Consider the following 12,928-nt stretch of genomic DNA (forward strand, 5'->3'; position numbering starts at 1 on the left):
CCAGAATGAGTCAGATACATCAACAAGAATGGTTTCCACTTCCACAGTTGCCAGGTGATGTGCAATGCTCAGGATACGTTTCCAAGTGCCAGTCAGGCAGTTGCCATGATTCTCATATCTGGCATGCATCTACCCTATACCAATATTTAATGAGGGGTGACTTTCCTCAGGGTCATCTACAAAGTAGGTACATGAGAAAGGCTGACCTACCTGTATACAGTTACCATGCAATCAGGTAGCAGGCTACATATAATAGTGTCACCATTGCGTATTACAGGTGATGCCAAATATGAACTGGAATGGTGGTTGATGACCCCTGTATGCAGCTCTCAGACCCTGACAGAAATAGCATGTAATACTATTCAAGCAGACACACAGAATGTGGTACAATGCATTCTCAGCCAACTTAAGAAACACTTCCACTGCCTCAGTGCATCCAGTGGAGTACTATAGTATTCGTCTAACACCTGCAATCAAATATTTGTAGTGTGTGCCACTCTGCATACTGTGGCTATGCAGACAGGTTCAGCAAACAGGTGACCAGTTCAACAGGGCCCACTATACCTGCTGGAGCAGTGGATGAGAACAGGGCAGTTGGTTAAAGGAGGAGTGGATGGCAGCAGAAACTAATACAAGGCATTCTTGATTCTTGCATTCTAATGCAAGTTCGATTCTCAGCTGGGGTACCTTCTGTGTAGAGTCTGCATGTCCTCTTGGTGTTAGCGTGGGTTTCCCCCAGGTACTCTGGTTTCCTCCCACTTACCAAAGACATGCGTCTGGAGCATTTCTCCCGAGGCCTCCGCTGAAAATAGGCTCTGTCCTAGTTGGACTTTCCCAGTTAACAAATGTTAAATAAATGAATAAATAAATAAAATAAAATAAAATAATAAAAGGCAAAGTGGCTGCAATACATTGCAGAACAGGCAAAGAGGCAGCATCTGATCCATAGCTGTGGCCCATGGTAGAGATAATACAGAATTAAATGTCACATGCATTATCAAAAACAAACTATGCAAGACAATTTCAATGAACTGTTGGAAAGCTGATAGACTTGCTGTGCAGAGTTGAAATCTATTTGAAACTGATAAGTACATATTTTGCCACTTTAACTTGCACTGTGTTGTATTTATACACTTGCCAATTATTTATAGTGGTGCTGTATTGTTTCTGTTTCTGTCTCTTGTGTCTCCACTGTGTTTTATTCTCAGGGTAGCTCAGGCTAGTTTCAGGAAGGGGGTTGTTGAGCCAGCCCACATCCTAGCTGTTAGTCATTGCCTGAGGTGTATTTCATTGTAATTCAAATACAGATTGCATTTTGCTGAACTGCTGGAAATCTGATAGACTTGCTGTGCAGAGTTGGAATCTATTTCAAACCGATAAGTATATATTTTGCCACTTTAACTTGCACTGTGTTGTATTTATACACTTGCCTATTATTTGTAGTGGTGCTGTATTGTTTCTGTTTCTGTCTCTTGTGTCTACACTGCATTTTTTTCTCAGGGTAGCTCAGGCTAGTTTTAGGGAGGGGGTTGTTGAGCCAGTCCACATCCTAGCTGTTAGTCATTGTCTGAGGTGTATTTCATTGTAATTCCATTACAGATTGCATTTCTGTGAACTGTTGGAAAGCTGATAGACTTGCTGTGCAGAGTTGGAATCTATTTCAAACTGATAAGTATATATTTTGCCACTTTAATTTGCACTGTGTTGTATTTATACACTTGTCTATTATTTATAGTGGTGCTGTATTGTTTCTGTTTCTGTCTGTTGTGTCTTCACTGTTTCTCCCATCCACCCTCCCTGTTCTTGTCTTGGTGTTAATCTTGGTGGCTTTGAAACTGCCCGCCCCTCTTGTAAGTTTGTATTTGGATACTCCTTCTGGGCCTATCTCATTTTCTCAGTCAACTGAGTGCAGTGAGATCATATTTTGATTTCAGGCACTCCTACTGTGTACAAAGAGAGCATTTGAGAAGGACAATCCCTGTAGCCTCTTAATCCTGCTGTGTTCCCTCCCTCAAAAACAAATAAATAAATAAATTTTATATATATATATATATATATATATATATATATATATATATATATATATATATATATATACATACATATATTCAGCTGCTCTTACTGTAACTGTCTTAGTTGCTGTTTTGCGGGCTATCTGTTCAGTTGTTCTTAATCTGCACTTATTACTGCTTGTTAGTAGCCTTGTAATTTAATGCCTTCTGCACTTGTTTTTTAGTTATTTGTTAATTTAATTGCATTTAATTAAACTGTATTTGCCGTAATATTGATATACGTGTGCTAGCCTGCACAGCATTTGAATTGTATTTACTGCTGTTTTAGCTGCTTTTCTGTAAAAAAAAAAATAAAAAATTCCTAGCTTATTTCCTGCCTTTCCTGTAACTTATCTAGTCCAGATACAGGCTTACTGTATCCAGGTCTGTTTGTAAGCTCCTGAGCCCCCCAAGCCTTTCTGTGTTGGAGGGAAGCCTTCTAGCTTATCAGTGGGAGTGGTAAGCACTAGGTAGCCTATCTACCACAGGAGAAGAGGTTTCTGGTCCAAAAATTATAGTTTATTGACCATTTGGGAAGCTCTTCCATCTCTTTCAACCTTCTGATTCAAAAGCCTGTGTTTGTGCTTGTTTCCTGCCTTTGCTGTTACTAGTCTAGTCCAGGTACAGATTTGCTGTATCCAGGACTCTTTGTAAGCTTCTGAGCCCCCGAAGCCTTTCTGTGTTGGAGGGAAGCCTTCTAGCTTATCAGTGGGAGTGGTAAGCATTAGGGAGCCTATCTACCACAAGAGGAGTGGTTTCTGGCCCAGAGATTGTAGCTACTGGCCGTTTGGGCAGTTTTTTCCATCTCTTTCAACTTTCTGGTTTAAAAGCCGCACTTGCGCTTGTTTCCCACCTTTCCTGTTACTAGCCTAGTCCAGATACAGAGTTGCTGTATCCAGGACTGTTGGTACGCTTCTGAACCCTGCAAGCCTTTCTGTGTTGGAGGGATGCCTTCTAGCTTATCAGTGGGAGTGGTAAGCACTAGGTAGCCTATCTACCACAAAAGGAGTGGTTCTGGCCCAGACATTGTAGTTTACTGGCCGTTTGGGCAGTTTTTTTTCCATCTCTCTCAACTTTCTGGTTTTAAAGCCCGTGTTTGTGCTTGATCCCCACCTTTCTCGTAACTAGTCTAGTCCAGGTACAGATTTGCTATATCCAGGACTGTTTGTAAGCTTCTGAGCCCCTCAAGCCTTTGTGTTGGAGTGCAGCCTTCTAGCTTATCAGTGGGAGTGGTAAGCACTAGGTAGCCTGTCTACCACAAGAGGAGTGGTTCTTGGCCCAGGAATTGTAGTTTATTGACCATTCGGAAAGTTGTCCATCTCTTTCAACTTTCTGGTTTAAAAGACCACATCTGCGCTTGTTTCCCATCTTTCCTGTAACTAACCTACTGGAAAGCCCTAGAAAGCCTTAAACTGATATAAGCCTTCTAGTTTAAAAGGGAGACTTTGGAGTGATTATCAGTTTTCTGTATTTTCTTGCTGTACTTAACTGTTTTCTGCCTAAACGCTGATTTTCCAGCACTTATTTTGATTTAAAAGCTTGTTTTTTCACATACTGTACTTATTTGACTGACTGCACTTTTAAAAAGTTGTTTTTTGTTTAAATAAATTGTTTAACTGTTGTAGGCTACACACTAAAGTGTGATAGCCTTTTCTGATCACTTGTAGTCGTTTAAAGTTGTTTTAAGTATACTTTTTACTGTTTTTGCCTTATCTTTTAAAAAAAATAAAATAAATACATTTCTTGTTTCCCACCTTTCTAAGCTAGTATAGTCCAGTTTTCAGGCTAGTGCTGAATTCAGGGCTGTGTTACAAGTTTCTGAGTTGCCCATACCTTACTTGGATAGAGGGAAGTTTCTCTGTTCACCTGTGAGAGAGGGGAACATTGAGCAGCCATCTGTCCCTGGTGGAGTGGTTCCAGCCCAGAAGTTAGTAGTTGAAAAAACGCGTTGCATGATTTTGTGCGCCGGGCAGCACCAGTTAGCTAGGGTTAAATTATTCCCGGATCCACTAAGTCTCCTCTTCAGTTTTTCACTTGAAACTAGTCTAACTCTCAACCTAAGCACTCAAAAAGCATCCTACAGTCCAGCACTTGCTCAGTCCTAACAGCAAGCACTAATATACTCCGACACTTGACTGCCCAGCAGGGCAAGGCTCTTTATCCACCCCTCACCAACCAAGCGACTAAGCAGCTCACCCTACTATTCAGGCATGACCAAAGGGCAACTTCAGGTGTACTCTCCAGTCCAACTGGTGAATCTGGGTATCCTGAGGCAATGTTACAACTGCCTCATGTACACAGACAGCCCTCTCCTCCTACCACAAAACACTAACATATGTGAGAGATGCAATTATACAGCCAAACTGGAGGCTAAGGTATCTCCACCCAAGACTGGAACAGACAGTCATGAGGAGAAGGTTAACACTTGCACCACACCTCCAGCCTCACATAGACCTACTAAACCAGCACTGGCAAAAAATACACATAAATACACAAAATCATACTCAGAGGCTCTAAATAAAAATCTGCAAAAGCATCAGAGAACTCCAAAGCAGACATCCACAAAACCTGCACCTCCTGTCACAAACCAGACAACACATAAAACACAAAATCAGTGTGCCGCACAATCACAGCCCTTAAGGCAAAATAACATACCTAACACACTAGTAATAGGCAACTCTATAGTCAGGCACACTGATGTCCCACTCACTAGGCTGGACAAGGAGAAGGTTACCGTTAGCTGCCTGTCGGGAGCCAGAATCCACCACATAACACAAGCACTCAGGTCACTCCAGAACAAGCACAAATATGATTCTGTCACTGTTCATGTTGGTGTGAATGACCTGAGCCGTACCTCCCTGGACCACATGAAAAGAGACATGGAAGAGCTCTCTGATCATGTAGCCCAGGCGGGTATGACCCTGACCCTGAGTAGCATTCTGCCCTCACCAAGAATGATACCTCAGTATAAAGAAAAAATGATCAATTTCAACAATTGGCTAAGCTTCTGGTGTCATTCAAAGGGGATCCAGTGTCTGTCAGCCTGGGATGACATGCTCAACAAGCCATGTTGCTTCGCAAGAGATGGCTTGCACCTGTCACCCTTTGGCTTTCAAATACTGGCCAAGGCTCTTGCTGCCCCCATAGTGCCTTTTTTAGGCAAGGCTCAAAATTCAAACCCATCTCCGTAAACAGCACAAGTAAAAAATTAGGGTTATGCTACTTAACGCCAGGAGTTTAAATCTCAAAATGCATGCACTCGAAGCACTCCTAAGTATGGAGAACATGCAGTAACTGAAACCTGGTTCAAGGCTCCAGAGAGCACTCCAGCAGTACTGGGCTACAACTCATACCACACATTTCGGTCACAGAACACGAACCGAAACACAAAAGGAGGGGGTGTATCCATATTCATCAAGGATACCCACATTTCCAGGTTAGTGGCACAGCATGATACCTCTGAGATCATCCATGTGCAACTAACATCAGGCAATGCAAATTGTGGCCTACTACAGATCACCCTCCATGACACAGGACCACCACTCTACCTTTCTGGAGACACTGGAAAACATGAAGGTCCTACCGAACACCCTGATCTTGGGAGATTTCAATTACCTTACCATTAACTGGGAAAACTACTTGAGTACAAGCTCCCAGGCTCAGCTCTTCCTGGAATTTATCAAGTCAAATGCCCTGGATCAGCTGGTAAACTCCCCTACCAGAGGCCACAACATATTGGACCTGGTCATCACCAACATGGGTCGACAGGTGCTCTGTACCAGAGGTCAACCCGTCACTGGTTAGATCAGACCATAAACTAATCACCTTGGATGTCCACACCCCACCACCACCCCTAACCAAGGAAACCACAGTGAAAAACTTTTCTAAAGCAAACTTCTCCTTATTTAAGGCAGAGGTGGTAAATTTCACAGCCCCCACGCTAAAGGATAACACTGCCCAAGATGTAGAATCCTTTACAATTGCACTCTATGAGCACCTACAAGGATGCATGGATCATGCCATCCCTAGCAAAACCAAGACTCACTCCCCTAAGAGAAGGAAACCAGTCTGGTGGACCCCTGCCATGAACAGGTTATACAACAAAAGGAGGAAACTATTTCAGAAAAAAAAGCAAATCCCAAGAAGGAAAGACATCCCTGATCAATATCAGTAAGAAACTAAGGTCCCTCATAAAATCATCCAAGGCTAACTTCGAAATAAAAATAGCCAAGGATTCGAAAAGAAAGATAACTACAAAGCCTTCTTTAGCTATGTCAAGAATCTAAGTGGCAACTCGCAGATATGCTCTGAGATAGTGCAAAATAGCACAAAATATACTGAACCTACTGATATTGCCAACATACTAGCAGATAGATTCAGTTCAAACTTCACCTCCCTCTCACCTTCAAAAGGGCCCACAACAATACCGGAAAAGTGTACTGTCCCGGAAATCACAGAAGCACAGGTGAAAACAGCCCTTTCAAAAGCCAAAAACAAAGCATCAATGGGGCCAGATGGTGTCCCAGGCTGCGTCTTGCACAAACTACAGAACAAACTAACCCCCCCACCTAAACACGCTGTCCAACCTCAGCCTCTCCACAGGCTACGTGCCCATAGAATGGTGCACAGCAATGGTTATTTCGCTCCACAAAGGAGGGGCCACAACTGACCCTGGTAACTATTGCCCCATAAGCCTGACTAGCCTAGTCTGCAAGGCCATGGAGCGCATCATCATGAAACTCATTAACAAAGACATTGGGAACCTCCAAACACTTGATCCGACCCAGTTCAGCTTTGTTAAGGGCAGATCATGCCTACTAAACCTGGTTGACTTCTTTGAGACAGTTACCAAGGCCATAGACGAGGGAAAGCTGATTCACACAGCCTACCTTGATCTCACCAAGGCGTTCGACACCATTCCTCACTCGGGTATTATAGAAAAACTTACCAGCCTGAACATAAACCCCTCCGTCACAAGATGGGTTGCCAACTGGCTTACAGACAGAACTCACGCGGTAAGAATAGCGGGCTCCAGGTCTAACTCTAAATCAGTCACAAGTGGTGTTCTACAAGGCTCAGTTCTGGGACCCCTACTGTTCAGCATATATTTTTCAGAAGTACAGGCAAACACAAGAGGACTATGGCTAACCAAGTTCGCCAATGACTGCAAACTGGGAGCCATAATTGACTCTCTGGCTGACACGGACATCCTCCAAAAATACCTTACTGAGACAGACACCTGGTGTCAAAGTCATGACCTCAAGCTAAATGCCAAAAAATGCATAGTCATCCCATTTGGGAAAAACAAAACACCCACGAATTACCAAATAGGTGGCAGCCCCCTTAATACAGAAGAGGTAATAAGAGATCTGGAGACCCAGGTAGATAGTAATCTCTCCTTTGACAATCATATTGACAAAGTAGTTAGGAAATCCTTCTATGTGGCCCATCTAATTACTAAGGAGTTCGCATCTAGAAATAAAGAGGTTATAGTGCCCCTCTACTCATCACTCATCACTCATCAGACCCATCATAGTGTACAATGCCCCATTTGGGATGTACCTCACAAGACACTTCCAACAGCTTGAAAGACCACAAAAGCACCTCACCAAGTGGATTACTGGCCTCAAACATATGTCCTATGCAGCCCGACTGAAAAAACTCTGGCTGTACTCAGTGACATATCATTTACTCAGATGTGATCTCTGCCTGACTTACAAAGCCATGTCCAACTCAGAATTGACGGACATGCTCCACCTAAAGAAATCCAAGTCACTGCGAGCCACGCGCTCTAGTGAGCTAAACCTCGCCACAACAATAAATAGAACATGCTGGAGGGACAGATTCCTGTCACAGAGACTCCCCATGCTTTGGAACAAAATTCCTAACTACATTAGGCAGAGCCCCTCACTAACACTCTTCAAGAGAAGCCTTGATGAGTGGATGGGTAACAGAAAGTACACCCCTGGGATCACTTCATTGGCTCTGCTTGACAGAGGTTCAATTAATTAATCAATGGGGTGGCGAAAGCCGACACACTCTGGCTAGGCTTATAAATGCCCTCGGGAAGATAGCCTAGTACCTACCTATGAAACTATGAACACATGGACTGGTAAAACTGCCCAATGGATATTACCTTACCTACAGGTTTGGAGGTGGGCAGAGCACAATCATTACCCTTTTCACAGGTGAGGAGACACAGTGACAGGTAACAACTATGTTATTACATGGAGTAGAGTCATGGGAAATGAATGTGGAAAGAATGCAGTCTGGTAGCAGATTGTGGAGAGTCAGGGATTACATCTTCCAGTGGCAGGGTGGTGCAAGATTGAAAATACTTGTGGATAGCATTGAAACAAATCTATGAATACCATACAGGCACCCACTTGCCTTTTTGTGCATGATGTGACAGTTGTAAACCAGAGATACATGGAGGACAGATATGCAGAAGCCTCTTGATGCAAGTCCTTCCTCACATACAGTACACTGCCTTACATCATCATATAATGCACTGCACTGAATTGTATGATTATATACAAACTAATAGTAAACTGGTATGTCCTGTACAGACACTCATGTGGTTATCACAGACCCAGATCCCACATCAAGGCCACCATTGGGTATGAAAGTCTGTGTCCCATCCCCATTACAGGAACACCAGGGACTCCTCCACTACTGTCAGCAACTTCTCTATTTGGTCCACCACCTGTGGTGGATATGTCCATGACAATGTCCTTTGCCTTGATTTTAGCATGCTTTGTCATATTGATTACTCTCCGTAGACTCTGGTATAAACTTCTACTATAGTAACCCACAGCACTGATGTCATGTACCCTTCCTTCCCACACCTCTTCACAAACATTCCTGTGTTACCTATGGCCTAGGAGAGCATGAGCATGCTATGTGGTTGTGGAGCCTGTAGTAACACCTCAGTTTGCTGTGTGCTGTAATTGTTTCACCCACCTTTCTGGAGACACTGGAAAACATGAAGGTCCTACCGAAAACCCTGATCTTGGGAGATTTCAATTACCTTACCATTAACTGGGAAAACTACTTGAGTACAAACTCCCAGGCTCAGCTCTTCCTGGAATTTATCAACTCAAATGCCCTGGATCAGCTGGTAAACTCCCCTACCAGAGGCCACAACATATTGGACCTGGTCATCACCAACATGGGTCGACAGGTGCTCTGTACCAGAGGTCAACCCGTCACTGGTTAGATCAGACCATAAACTAATCACCTTGGATGTCCACACCCCACCACCACCCCTAACCAAGGAAACCACAGTGAAAAACTTTTCTAAAGCAAACTTCACCTTATTTAAGGCAGAGGTGGTAAATTTCACAGCCCCCACGCTAAAGGATAACACTGCCCAAGATGCAGAATCCTTTACAATTGCACTCTATGAGCACCTACAAGGATGCATGGATCATGCCATCCATAGCAAAACCAAGACTCACTCCCCTAAGAGAAGGAAACCAGTCTGGTGGACCCCTGCCATGAACAGGTTATACAACAAAAGGAGGAAACTATTTCAGAAAAAAAGCAAATCCCAAGAAGGAAAGACATCCCTGATCAATATCAGTAAGAAACTAAGGTCCCTCATAAAATCATCCAAGGCTAACTTCGAAATAAAAATAGCCAAGGATTCGAAAAGAAAGATAACTACAAAGCCTTCTTTAGCTATGTCAAGAATCTAAGTGGCAACTCGCAGATATGCTCTGAGATAGTGCAAAATAGCACAAAATATACTGAACCTACTGATATTGCCAACATACTAGCAGATAGATTCAGTTCAAACTTCACCTCCCTCTAACCTTCAAAAGGGCCCACAACAATACCGGAAAAGTGTACTGTCCCGGAAATCACAGAAGCACAGGTGAAAACAGCCCTTTCAAAAGCCAAAAACAAAGCATCAATGGGGCCAGATGGTGTCCCAGGCTGCGTCTTGCACAAACTACAGAACAAACTAACCCCCCCACCTAAACACGCTGTCCAACCTCAGCCTCTCCACAGGCTACGTGCCCATAGAATGGTGCACAGCAATGGTTATTCCACTCCACAAAGGAGGGGCCACAACTGACCCTGGTAACTATTGCCCCATAAGCCTGACTAGCCTAGTCTGCAAGGCCATGGAGCGCATCATCATGAAACTCATTAACAAAGACATTGGGAACCTCCAAACACTTGATCTGACCCAGTTCAGCTTTGTTAAGGGCAGATCATGCCTACTAAACCTGGTTGACTTCTTTGAGACAGTTACCAAGGCCATAGACGAGGGAAAGGTGATTCACACAGCCTACCTTGATCTCACCAAGGCATTCGACACCATTCCTTACTCGGGTATTATAGAAAAACTTGCCAGCCTGAACATAAACCCCTACGTCACAAGATGGGTTGCCAACTGGCTTACAGACAGAACTCACGCGATAAGAATAGCGGGCTCCAGGTCTAACTCTAAATCAGTCACAAGTGGTGTCCTACAAGGCTCAGTTCTGGGACCCCTACTGTTCAGCATATATTTTTCAGAAGTACAGGCAAACACAAGAGGACTATGGCTAACCAAGTTCGCCAATGACTGCAAACTGGGAGCCATAATTGACTCTCTAGCTGACACGGACATCCTCCAAAAAGACCTTACTGAGACAGACACCTGGTGTCAAAGTCATGACCTCAAGCTAAATGCCAAAAAATGCATAGTCATCCCATTTGGGAAAAACAAAACACCCACGAATTACCAAATAGGCGGCAGCCCCCTTAATACAGAAGAGGTAATAAGAGATCTGGGGACCCAGGTAGATAGTAATCTCTCCTTTGACAATCATATTGACAAAGTAGTTAGGAAATCCTTCTATGTGGCCCATCTAATTACTAAGGAGTTTGCATCTAGAAATAAAGAGGTTATAGTGCCCCTCTACTCATCACTCATCAGACCCATCATAGTGTACAATGCCCCATTTGGGATGTACCTCACAAGACACTTCCAACAGCTTGAAAGACCACAAAAGCACCTCACCAAGTGGATTACTGGCCTCAAACATATGTCCTATGCAGCCCGACGGAAAAAACTCTGGCTGTACTCAGTGACATATCGTTTACTCAGATGTGATCTCTGCCTGACTTACAAAGCCATGTCCAACTCAGAATTGACGGGCATGCTCCACCTAAAGAAATCCAAGTCACTGCGAGCCACGCGCTCTAGTGAGCTAAACCTCGCCACAACAATAAATAGAACATGCTGGAGGGACAGATTTCTGTCACAGAGACTCCCCATACTTTGGAACAAAATTCCTAACTACATTAGGCAGAGCCCCTCACTAACACTCTTTAAGAGAAGCCTTGATGAGTGGATGGGTAACAGAAAGTACACCCCTGGGATCACTTCATTGGCTCTGCTTGACAGAGGTTCAATTAATTAATCAATGGGGTGGCGAAAGCCGACACACTCTGACTAGGCTTATAAATGCCCTCGGGCAGATAGCCTAGTACCTACCTATGAAACTATGAACACATGGACTGGTAAAACTGTCCAATAGATATTACCTTACCTACAGGTTTGGAGGTGGGCAGAGCAAAATCATTACCCTTTTCACAGGTGAGGAGACACAGTGACAGGTAACAACTATGTTATTACATGGAGTAGAGTCATGGGAAATGAATGTGGAAAGAATGCAGTCTGGTAGCAGATTGTGGGGAGTCAGGGATTACATCTTCCAGTGGCAGGGTGGTGCAAGATTGAAAATACTTGTGGATAGCATTGAAACAAATCTATGAATACCATACAGGCACCCACTTGCCTTTTTGTGCATGATGTGACAGTTGTAAACCAGAGATACATGGAGGACAGATATGCAGAAGCCTCTTGATGCAAGTCCTTCCTCACATACAGTACACTGCCTTACATCATCATATAATGCACTACACTGAATTGTATGATTATATAAAAACTAATAGTAAACTGGTATGTCCTGTACAGACACTCATGTGGTTATCACAGACCCAGATCCCACATCAAGGCCACCATTGGGTATGAAAGTCTGTGTCCCATCCCCATTACAGGAACACCAGGGACTCCTCCACTTCTGTCAGCAACTTCTCTATTTGGTCCACCACCTGTGGTGGATATGTCCATGACAATGTCCTTTGCCTTGATTTTAGCATGCTTTGTCATATTGATTACTCTCCGTAGACTCTGGTATAAACTTCTACTATAGTAACTCACAGCACTGATGTCATGTACCCTTCCTTCCCACACCTCTTCACAAACATTCCTGTGTTACCTATGGCCTAGGAGAGCATGAGCATGCTATGTGGTTGTGGAGCCTGTAGTAACACCTCAGTTTGCTGTGTGCTGTAATTGTTTCAGTCATTGCCTCTCGATCTCATTACAAGAGATGTACACCTTTCAATGACATTTCAGTCACTCTTTGTGTGATTGGTTTTGTCTGGATATTGTATATGACAGTATACAGTTCCTCCATCTCCATATGCTGGATATTTACCTGTCATCTATTGTGCTGTGACATGTCCCCATTTTCATATACAAACTACAGCTACAGGTTTATCATCATGATATTCCTTCCTTCAGTAGCATGACGGACCCATGTAATATTCTACACATCCTATCTTCTCAATAATGTGTATTGCCATGCCTCATGCTATATGAAGGGGCTATCATGACCTGTGTGGCATGCTTGTCCCTGGTGTTGTGCCACCCCAAAGCTGGATGTAACAGTATCATGTAACTGCGTTGTGTTCCCATATCCCCATGCACCACTTTCTCTATGCCTATGTTGTTGCTATCCAGTACGGATCTTCAGTGAAGAGTATGGTACTTTTCCAGGTGTTTTGTCTCCCTTCAATATACATATTTCTAA

Source organism: Protopterus annectens, chromosome 2.part0 (assembly GCF_019279795.1).
Source record: "Protopterus annectens isolate FY-2018-M chromosome 2.part0, PAN1.0, whole genome shotgun sequence".
NCBI classification, from domain to species: Eukaryota; Metazoa; Chordata; order Ceratodontiformes; family Protopteridae; genus Protopterus; species Protopterus annectens.